Here is a 12,109-nt window from a genome sequence, read left to right as displayed (position 1 = left end):
TTGTAAAAGTTTTGTATATTTTGGTTTGGCCCATCGCGGGTTATCTGTATTTCCTTACCCCCTTATTGTTCTCTTTTTGCCTGACCTTCGGCTAGCAAGATACCTGAGAGCTGTGACTGCACCAAGTGCTAAAGTATTGTGTGTTGTCTCTTTGTGTGCAGGGCAAATAAAAAGAATCCAACCAGCAGACCTCCAGTTGTGGCAGTATCCTAATTAAAAGTACACAACGCAGAACGAACCACGCCACAAACTGGTGCCGCGACCTGCCGTCTGGTCAGCTCAAGCCGTCCACCGGGGCTGTGCATGTGGATGAGATGCGCGATATGCGCATGCGCACTTGTTGATTGTTTGCTATAAGTGAATATATATACTGTAAATAGTGAAGGTGAATGTAGCATATTCACTAGATAAGGGTATTTGTGTTTATTTGCATGTTTTGAAGGAATTTGTTTATTGCAATTTTTTTGTATTTGAATGCAGTAAATTACATTGTATTTTAGTGCTCTATTGAGCCATGAAGACTCTCAAGTCCATAAAAGCTCCTGGGAGTAGAGTATTTGCTAATCCTGAGTTTACAAGCACTGGGAGGGGAGCTGTTTATTCCACCTGACCAGGGTATCCCACCTCTGTCTTCTGATGTACCATCATCCCCAGTCCTCAGTAATAATGGGACACCTCCGAGTCAGCTTAGTGACCTTATTAAGCAGATTGGTTTAGAGATAGGAGAATCTATCAGAGCGAGTTTACTGCAGCCTGGGGCTTCAAGTCTTTCTCCTGCCCATTCCCCTCATCAACCCCAGCAGTTTACCCTGCCTGAGCAATGTGGGTTAACTTTTATTGATGCGTCCAAGCTGAATCTGGTTGTGAAGTCAGAAGTTAGTGGTCCACCTTTCTTTAGGGGTGATGGCTCAAATAAGTACTCTGTCCTGGAGTGGGAGGAGTTAATGGGAGTCTACTTAGAGAAGAGGGGTTACACTGGGTCTGAGCATGTTGGGGAGGTGATGTCTAGGCTCATGGGGAGGGCACGGGACGTGACCAAAGTCTGGATGCGTAACAACCCTGTTGTCACAGATGTTAAGGCAGTGTTCAGTGTTCTCAGGCAACACTTTGGGGATACTGTCTGCTCAGGTATGTCATTAGCTGATTTCTACTCAATCAAACCATATGCTAATGAGGGTCCAATAGATTTCTGGATTAGGCTTAACAAAGGTGCAGAGGCAGCTGAACAGTACCTTGTAAGTGAGGGTAGAACCTTGCCCAATCAGTGCTCAGAGTTGGCAGTCAAGTTTGTACGCAACTGTCCTGATAAAGAGTTGGCCCAAGTGTTCAAATGCAAACCCCTTGGAGACTGGACAGCCAGTGAGGCACAGGATCGTTTGGATGAACTGATAAGGGAGCGTAAAGCATGTAAAACACAACTTTCACAGCAGGTGGCTGCCGTCTTTGACTCCCCCCAGGAGGGAGTGGGTCCTGTGAACAGACCTAATGTGTCATCTTTTTCTGGATGCGGCCGTGAACCAGAACAGGCCCCATCTGTATCTGAGGGTGGGACATTAGAGAAAGTTTTGAGTATGTTAAAGAAGGCTCTTGTCAGCAATACTCCGTCTGTGAACAGAGGGCCCGTAAACAGTTCCCTAAACGTCAGCGTGAGTGCACTGTCTGTGGAAACACTAATCACTGGACCAAAGCTCACTGTCAGATGCACCAGCTGTGTTTCAAGTGCTTCTCTCCTGGCCACATGAGATTTGACTGTAGTGAGGCTGGGCAGCGACACAGCCCTGGATGTGGACAGACTGGCAGGTCTCAGGAAAACTAGAAAGCCTCCATTCTGAGGAGGGCAATGTGGGGCAGTCTAATTTTACCTCCACTGATGATGATATCCAATCTGTTTATTCTTACTTTTGTGAGTCAGTACCCAAGAACAACACAGTAATTTTTCAGAACACAATGAGAATTACTCAGAATGACAGTTTGTTTTACACCACCGTGCTAGTACAGGATAAAGTTGAGCTGAAGGGGATGTTAGATAGTGGGTCCATGGCTACTACTCTGCGTGCAGATGTTGTACCTCGTTGAGGGAGGCAGGAGTGGTAGAGGGGAACTTTCTAGCTCCTTCAGACATCATCCTGGTGGGTTGTGGTGGGACACAAACTAGCCCAGTGGGCATGTGTGACTTAAAAATACAGCTTTATGGCTTCAGTTATGTAGTCCCAGTGCTTATTGTAGATGGGCAGGTTGATGAACTCATTGTGGGCACTAACGTGTTGAAGTCTCTGATTAGGCAGTTCAAATCAAATGACGGCCACTGGTGGTGGGTACACCAGGTCCATCTGGCCAGTGTGATGACAGCCAGTTCCTGCGTCTCCTATCAAATCTGGAGAGATGGAGTGGAGACTCCATCAGTTTTGTTGGTGCGTTTAGTTCAGTAATCCAAAGGCACAAAGCGCGCTCTCAACATCCAGATGAAAAGTCAAAAAAGTACAATAGAATTTCGTAGAAACATGTCAAATGATGTTTAAAATCAATCCTCAGGTTGTTTTTGTCATAAATAATCAATAATATTTCAACCGGACAAAAGCTTCGTCAATAGAAAAGGAGAAACAAGAAAGGCGCACCCCCGATCACGCGCTGGACTCATGTCTGGAAATTTCCACTGTCCACTCATTGAAAGTGCTGTATCTCCCTCATTTTTCTGAGTAAAAGCCTGAAACAATGCCTAAAGACTGGCCACGTGTAGAAGAAGCCATAGAGATCGTGAACTGGGTCCTAAGTCTTTGTATGGTGGATAGGATTTCAATGGAAAAACAGCCTTTCAAAATAATAGTACTTCCTGGATGGATTTTCCTCAGGTTTTCACCTGCCATATCAGTTCTGTTATACTCACAGACATTATTCTAACAGTTTAGGAAACTTTAGAGTGTTTTCTATCCAAATCTACCAATTATATGCATATCCTAGCTTCTGGGCCTGAGTAGCAGGCAGTTTAATTTGGGCACGCTTTTCATCCAAAAATCCGAATGCTGCCCCCTACCTTAGTGCAGTTAAATGCCCGCACAGTAAAGGATGCTCATCCCCTGCCTCATCAGGCTGATGTACTTGCTGCGCTGGGAGGTAATGCCTTCTTCAGCACAATGGACTTTACGTCAGGGTACTACAATGTTCCACTGCATGAAGAGGATAAGAAATACACTGCCTTTTCCTCTCCTTTAGGTCTGCACGAGTACAATCGTTTACCTCAAGGCCTTTGCAACAGCCCAGCTACTTTTATGAGAATGATGCTGACCATCTTTGGTGAACAAAACTTTCTAAGTCTCCTTTGCTATTTGGATGATCTGATCGTTTTTGCTAAGACGGAGGAAGAGAGTCTGCAGAGACTTGAGATGGTTTTTCAGCGGTTGCAGGAGCACAATCTTAAACTGTCTCCGTCTAAGTGCAAGTTTTTGAGGAGGTCTGTTACGTTTTTGGGCCACATCATTTCTCAGGAGGGTGTAGCCACTGACCCTGCTAAGGTTCAAATGTGACTGAGAGTGAGATGATGGAAACTGATGGTGTCACTCCGTGTCCTAGCAAAATCCGTTCTTTCCTTGGTATGGTAGTATACTATCAACACTACATTGAGAATTGTTCCATGGTTGCCAGGCCATTGTTTCAGCTGACTACAGGTCAGAAGAAGCCTAGGAGAGGCAAGGGCAGAAAGAGGCCTGGTCCCTCTCGCAGGCTCACTGCTGTGGACTGGACTGCTGAATGTCAACTCGCTTTTGAAGATTTGAAAGCAGCAGTAGTTGACCAGGCACTGCTGGCTCATCCAGATTTTTCTCAGCCATTTTTACTTTCTGTTGATGCATCTACTAGTGGTTTGGGAGCTGTACTATCCCAAGTGCAAGATGGGAAGGCCATAGCCAGGCCAATAGCTTTTGCTGGTAAATCTCTTAATCATGCACAATCCAAGTATCCTGCTCACCGGCTGGAATTTCTAGCCATGAAATGGGCCATTCATGATAAATTCAGCCATTGGCTGCAAGGGCATAAGTTTACTGTGTGGACCGACAACAATCCACTCAAATATATTCTTACAAAGCCGAGACTTGATGCATGCGAGCAGAGATGGGTTGCAAAGCTGGCACCCTTTGATTTTGATATCAGTACATACCAGGGCCGAAGAATGTCGTTGTTGATGCTTTGAGCAGAGAGCCATTTGTCCGCTCCAAAGTTCTGCACCGACTGACAAGAATTCCATATGATGTCCTGCTGGAGGAAGCCAGAGGTCTTCGAGTGGATGATGTACAAGACATGTTCCGCCTCTCCTGTGAGCAGCCCGAGGCTGGCTGTAGAACGTCTATGGCTCCTGGGAGTGAGTTGAGTAGAGCTGGAGACGATGTTAGTGGGTTGGTTTCCTGTGAAGAGGTGTCTGCTGTCCTCCATGCTCACCGCCGATGGGATGATGGTGCGACAGTGAGGGACGTTTCACATGTGCAGCATCTTGAGAAGTTGATGTCCATGGGTCAGGGCCCTTTTCCTGTCCTTACACACAAGGAGCTGTATGATAACCAGTCACTGGATCCTATCATCAGCAGAGTCATGTTCTTTGTAGATAGAGGCCGGCGCCCATCTAGGAGAGAGTGAGTCTTTGAAGCTAAAGAAACAGTTTATACTCTAAGACAGTGGGGAAAACTCATCACGCGGTTAGGGATTCTGTATCATGTCTCAAAACACCCAGTGAGTAAGAAGAAAATATTCCAGTATGTCGTACCTGTGTCTTTGAGATGCCTTGTGCTGAAGGGAGTTCATGATGATGCTGGTCATCAGGGTCAGCAGCGCACATTGTGGCTTACGAGACAGCGGTTTTACTGGGAATCTATGGAAAAGGATGTGTAAGAGATGTGTGTTGAGTAAAGCACCTGAGCCTGAAACAAGAGCTCCACTTGTCTCCATTGTGACAACGGCACCTTTAGAACTCGTGTGTATTGATTTCTGGACTGCAGAAGATTCTAACAACAAGTCTATTGATGTGTTAGTAGTGACTGATCACTTTACTGAGCTGGCCTGTGCATATCCATGTCCAAACCAGTCTGCTAAGACTGTTGCTCGTATTCTCTGGAATAATTTCTTCTGCATTTATGGGTTCGCTGATTGTATCCATTCTGACAGGGGTGCTAACTTTGAGAGTTCACTTATTGCAGAATTACTTCAGTTATCTGGTGTTGAAAAGTCCCACACCACACCTTATCATCCCATGGGTAATGGTCAAGCAGAACGTCTGAATCGCACACTGGGTTGAATGATTAGAGCTCTGCCAACTAGGTCCAAGGCTAAATGGCCTCAGATGTTGAACACATTGGCATTCTCCTATAACTGCACTGTTCACAAGACTACTGGGTTTCCGCCCTTCTTCTTGATGTTTGGACGCACCCCTAGGTTGCCGGTAGATGTTATGTTTGAAAGTGTGCTGTTGGATGGGGACACAGTAGATGTGGATAAGTATGTCCAGTCTCTGGGTGAGGATCTGAGAGAGTCCATAACATTGGCCTAGCAGCATGCCAGTAAGCAACAAAAGAGACCAAGCCGAGGTCTACAACAGATGGTCTAAGGGTCACTCGGTGCAGAAGGGAGACAGAGTTCTACTTGCTAACAAGGGGGAGAGGGGCAAGAAGAAACTGGCTGATCGCTGGGAGAGTGTGGTGTACATAGTTGTTGCGAAGAACAGCTCACTGAACACATATTGTATCCAACACCCTACCACTGGACGCATCAAAAATGTGCATAGGAATCTGATTATGCCAGTCAACTTTCTGCCTTTGCCTTCGTGGGAGGAACCTGAGGGTCACGGATCTCTATTGAGTGGTGACGTGATCTCTGAAATGTCGGCAGAGTCCAGCCAAATGGATGGGAGTGACTCCAGGACTGTCCACTGGGTAGCAGGCCTTCCTGAGTATTCTGGGAGGATACTCCAAGAGGATGGTGAAGTCCCAGCTGATGGAAGTGAGGTGGAACAACCGTATGAAGTCCCCTTAAGTGAGGTGTGCTCAGCAGAAGTGGACCAGAGAGATATCCCTGAAGCCTACAAGAGTTCTGATTGTGAAACTCCATTCCGTGTGGATGATGCTGTGACAGATAATGTTACCTTGGTTGAAGATGCTTCGTCAGTGTGGTCTGTGACAATCTACCAGGATTCTGATCAGTCGTCTGACACTACTAGCGTTGAGTCTTTAACTGAAAGTGTGCTGGCTCCAGATATGCCGATCTGTAATACTCCCCATTCTGAGGTTAGACCTCTGAGCACGGTTAGTGCTGTCCGTGACATTCCTGCTAGGTTTTTGGGTGAGGGTGTTTGGACTAGACTAGGTAGACTTATTAAGCCAGTGAATAGGCTAATCCAAACTATGTCTACACAGGAAATTAAAGAGTTCTTGGTTTCTCAGTGACGGTAGGATATTGCCTACCTTTTCTTTTTTTATATATGTAGTAATCTAAGCGTGTCTTAGAATGATTTGTGGGTTTGTCTAATATATTTGACAATTCATCTAACTTTGTGTGTAGTCCATCAGCATAAAATGTATATGGCATTTTTCGTATACGGTTGAATAAGGGATTAGCTACCCCTTATTTTTCCTAATCCTTCGCGGGATAGCTTTTCAGCTGATCGACCATTTGTGGGTCTAGAATTAATTGACTACACTGGGTTACTCTGTCGCCCTGTGGGTGTGAATTAATTTTATTTTCTTTCTTTGCTTTGTTACCTTCGAGGTAATGTGTTTTGTTTTGTGCCTATAATCTAGTGTAAAACAGTGGGGGTGAATGTAGCAGTGTGATGTTGTTCCCCTAGATTATGCACCAAATTGCACACAAGGACCAATTCAAATAGGCCAGATCAAGAGGGGATGTTAATAATTTGATAATAATAATAATAATTCAGTGTGTTTTTTAAATTTAATTACAGCTGCATAGCTATTTTTTGGTGTACAAACACTTTTTCATATCAATATTGTACATACACGTGATTGTAAAAGTTTTATATATTTTGGTTTGGCCCATCGCGGGTTACCTGTATTTCCCTTATTGTTCTCTTTTGCCAGACCTTCGGCTAGCAAGATGCCTGAGAGCTGTGACTGCGCCAAGGGCTAAAGTATTGTGTGTTGTCTCTTCGTGTGCAGCGCAAACAAAAAGAATCCAACCAGCAGACCTCCAGTTGTGGCAGTGTCCTAATTAAAAGTACACAACGCAGAGTGAACCACGCTACATATGGACATAGATATTGGGACCCCAGTGATGACTCCACTCAACCTAGCATAAGCACCAGGTACATGACTTTTAATCTTACATTTACATTTACGTCATTTAGCAGACGCTCTTATCCAGAGCGACTTACAAATTGGTGCATTCACCTTATGATATCCAGTGGAACAACCACTTTACAATAGTACATCTGTCACGTCCTGACCAGTATAGGGGTTATTTGTTATTGTAGTTTGGTCAGGATGTGGCAGGGGGTGTTTGTTTTATGTGGTTCAGGGTGTTTTGTGTATGTGTTTAGGTAGAGGGGTATTTGATTTATTAGTCCGGGGTTTGTTAGTCATTGTTCTATGTTAGTATATTTCTATGTTCTATCTAGTCTTTTGTATTTCTATGTTTAGTTAATTGGGGTTGGACTCTCAATTGGAGGCAGCTGGTTATTGTTGCCTCTGATTGAAGGTCCTATAATTAGGAGTTTGTTTTTCATGGGTTTTTGTGGGAGATTGTTGCTGTGTATAGCTTTGTGCCTTACCGGCCTGTTCTTTGTCGTCGTTTGTTTTGTATACGTTGTTAGTGTTTTTTCCTTCTTTGTCCTTTAATAAAAGAAGATGAGTATACATTTTCCTGCTGCGTCTTGGTCTAAACCCTACGACAACCGTGACAACATCTATATCTTTTTTCTTTTTTGGGGGGGGGTTAGAAGGATTACTTTATCCTATCCCAGGTATTCCTTAAAGAGGTGGGGTTTCAGGTGTCTCCGGAAGGTAGTGATTGACTCCGCTGCCCTGGCGTCGTGAGGGAGCTTGTTCCACCATTGGGGTGCCAGAGCAGCGAACAGTTTTGACTGGGCTGAGCGGGAACTGTGCTTCTGCAGAGGTAGGGGGGCCAGCAGGCCGGAGGTGGATGAACGCAGTGCCCTTGTTTGGGTGTAGGGCCTGATCAGAGCCTGAAGGTACGGAGGTGCCGTTCCCCTCACAGCTCCGTAGGCAAGCACCATGGTCTTGTAGCAGATGCGAGCTTCAACTGGAAGCCAGTGGAGTGTGCGGAGGAGCGGGGTGACGTGAGAGAACTTGGGAAGGTTGAACACCAGACGGGCTGCGGCGTTCTGGATGAGTTGTAGGGGTTTAATGGCACAGGCAGGGAGCCCCGCCAACAGCGAGTTGCAGTAATCCAGACGGGAGATGACAAGTGCCTGGATTAGGACCTGCGCCGCTTCCTGTGTAAGGAAGGGTCGTACTCTGCGAATGTTGTAGAGCATGAACCTACAGGATCGGGTCACCGCCTTGATGTTAGCGGAGAACGGCAGGGTGTTGTCCAGGGTCACGCCAAGGCTCTTAGCACTCTGGGAGGAGGACACAATGGAGTTGTCAACCGTGATGGCGAGATCATGGAAAGGGCAGTCCTTCCCCAGGAGGAAGAGCAGCTCCGTCTTGCCGAGGTTCAGCTTGAGGGGGTGATCCGTCATCCACACTGATATGTCTGCCAGACATGCAGAGATGCGATTTGCCACCTGGTTATCAGAAGGGGGAAAGGAGAAGATTAATTGTGTGTCGTCTGCGTAGCAATGATAGGAGAGACCATGTGAGGATATGACAGAGCCAAGTGACTTGGTGTATAGCGAGAATAGGAGAGGGCCTAGAACTGAGCCCTGGGGGACACCAGTGGTGAGAGCACGTGGTGCGGAGACGGATTCTCACCACGTAGGAGCGACCTGTCAGGTAGGACGCAATCCAAGAGTGAGCCGCGCCGGAGATGCCCAACTCGGAGAGGGTGGAGAGGAGGATCTGATGGTTCACAGTATCAAAGGCAGCAGATAGGTCTAGAAGGATGAGAGCAGAGGAGAGAGAGTTAGCTTTAGCAGTGCGGAGAGCCTCCGTGACACAGAGAAGAGCAGTCTCAGTTGAATCACCAGTCTTGAAACCTGACTGATTTGGATCAAGAAGGTCATTCTGAGAGAAATAGCAAGAGAGCTGGCCAAGGACGGCACGCTCAAGAGTTTTGGAGAGAAATGAAAGAAGGGATACTGCTCTGTAGTTGTTGACATCGGAGGGATCGAGTGTAGGTTTTTTGAGAAGGGGTGCAACTCTCGCTCTGTTGAAGACGGAAAGGACGTAGCCAGCGGTCAAGGGTGAGTTGATGAGCGAGGTGAGGTAAGGGAGAAGGTCTCCGGAAATGGTCTGGAGAAGAGAGGAGGGGATAGGGTCAAGCGGGCAGGTTGTTGGGCGGCCGGCCGTCACAAGACGCAAGATTTCATCTGGAGAGAGAGGGGAGAAAGAGGTCAAAGCATAGGGTAGGGCAATGTGAGCAGGACCAGCGGTGTCGTTTGACTTAACATACGAGGATTGGATGTCGTCGACCTTCTTTTCAAAATGGTTGGAAGTCATCCGCAGAGAGGGAGGAGGGGGGGAGGAGGGGGGGAGGAGGATTCAGGAAGGAGGAGAAGGTGGCAAAGAGCTTCCTAGTGTTAGAGGCAGATGCTTGGAAGTTAGAGTGGTAGAAAGTGGCTTTAGCAGCAGATACAGAGGAGACAAATGTAGAGAGGAGGGAGTGAAAAGATGCCAGGTCTGCAGGGAGGCTAGTTTTCCTCCATTTCCGCTCGGCTGCCCGGAGTCCTGTTCTGTGAGCTCGCAATGAGTCGCCAAGTCACGGAGCAGGAGGGGAGGACCGAGCCAGCCGGGAGGATAGGGGACATAGAGACTCAAAGGATGCAGAAAGGGAGGAGAGGAGGGTTGAGGAGGCAGAATCAGGAGATTGGTTGGAGAAGGATTGAGCAGAGTGAAGAGATGATAGGATGGAAGAGGATGCAAGAGGAGAGAGTAGCAGGAGTGAGAGCGAAGGTTGCGACGGCGCAATACCATCTGAGTAGGGTCAGAGTGAGTAGTGTTGGAGGAGAGCGAGAGGGAAAAGGATACTAGGTAGTGATCGGAGACTTGGAGGGGAGTTGCAGTGAGATTATTAGAAGAACAGCATCTAGTAAAAATGAGGTCAAGCGTATTGCCTGCCTTGTGAGTAGGGGGGGACGGTGAGAGGGTGAGGTCAAAAGAGGAGAGGAGTGGAAAGAAGGAGGCAGAGAGAAATGAGTCAAAGGTAGACATAGGGAGGTTAAAGTCACCCAGATCTGTGAGGGGTGAGCCATCCTCAGGAAAGGAATTTATCAAGGCATCAAGCTCATTGATGAACTCTCCAAGGGAACCTGGAGGGCGATAAATGGTAAGGATGTTAAGGATGTTAAGCTTGAATGGGCTAGTGACTGTGACAGCATGTAATTCAAAGGAGGAGATAGACAGATGGGTCATTAAACTTTTAAATTTGCAGAATCTTCCATTGCTGAGCCTGGCTGCCACAAAATATGAGCAATCTACCATTTCCAATGAACCGGGCTAATTTGACTTCACCCATCTCTTTCTCTACGGCATTGGTTAGTTGGATAAGGTGGCAGAGACCATACACCAGGTAATAGCATTAAAGATCAAAGTGCATGGTGTCACAGATCAAGTTACATAACTGCTGATGAGGCACCTGTTTCTGGGAAATCAGATAGCACAGTAAAATGATTGTAAAATATCTAGATTATGTAAGAGCAAAGGCACCCAATCGATAACAACAAGGAAGATATCTATTCTGAGTGTGTTAACAGTGTGGGATGTGTCCCTTCAGTGAGAATGAGGGTTGTCTGGAAACAAAATGTATTTGTGTAGTAGAATGTATTGTTTGAGAGTTTGAGTTACTAATGTACTCAAGGTTTTGTTTAATTCATTTGTTTGTTCATTCATTCATTCAATATTACAGTTTAGGAGAAACAAGACATAGCCTAGTTTGATGTCAGTACAATATGTGAGACACACATTGAAATATAATTAATAGAACAGAAAAAGCAACAAGACACATAGAATTAGAATTTATGTAACTGACAACCCCATTCAAGAAGGTTTCATCCAAATTCTCTACCCTTCCCCCCTAGTGTATACAGAGATTAATAGGCAGTGGTCAGTCTAAATGTTATTGCTTACTGGTCATAAAAACTAAAACTAAAAGCAACAAAACAAGATATGATACAAAACAACTTGTCCGTATTTAATGAAAGAGAAATAAACAGAAAGTTATGCTTTTATAGCTGATCTTGTTTAATAAATAGAAATAGAACAATAGTCAAGGATGGTGAAAGCAGTCAGGGTTGGTCCAATGAAAATGCTTTATAAGTTTAAAAATAAGTGCTGATGTCAAATACAGCCATATTTCTTGCCAGTAAACTGTCTCGATCTTGGAGAGGTCAACTGAATACATGGCATAGGTGCAGTACAATAGTGCCATATTTTACCTATAAAACAATCAAAGGCTACATTACTGCCATATAAACACACTCAGCAGGTGTACCTATGCTGAAATGAGAATCGTTTTTTATCGTAAGCATAAAACTTCCATCACCACGAAGTAAAATATAAGGATGTGATAATATTGTGTTACCACATCATATTGTGAATATGTTACATTACCACATCTATAACATAATTGTTCTTTTGACATGTTTCCATTTACTTTTACCATTTGAACATAGAGTATAGTTTTTTGTGTTCTTTTTTCTGGGTAAGAATTATTGATGTATTTGATTATGTACGATTAGTATGGCTATTTGATGATACTTTACTGTTGCGTGTGATTTGACCTCCACTAATGATAAACCATGGAGGACCATAACCTGGGAGTAAGTTCTGCATTAGCAAACACTTTTTAAAATGATATTTTTTTGAGAAATTAAAATAAATAAAACACTAAACAATACATTAATTGAACTATAACGGGTACAAACGGTACTAGGGCCTACATAAAGCTGTCCCAACAGCAGAGTCCCGACAGCAGTCCCAAGTCCCAACACCTTACC

Source organism: Salmo salar, chromosome 03 (assembly GCF_965601325.2).
Source record: "Salmo salar chromosome 03, fSalSal1, whole genome shotgun sequence".
NCBI classification, from domain to species: Eukaryota; Metazoa; Chordata; class Actinopteri; order Salmoniformes; family Salmonidae; genus Salmo; species Salmo salar.
This window is presented reverse-complemented; position numbering follows the sequence as displayed.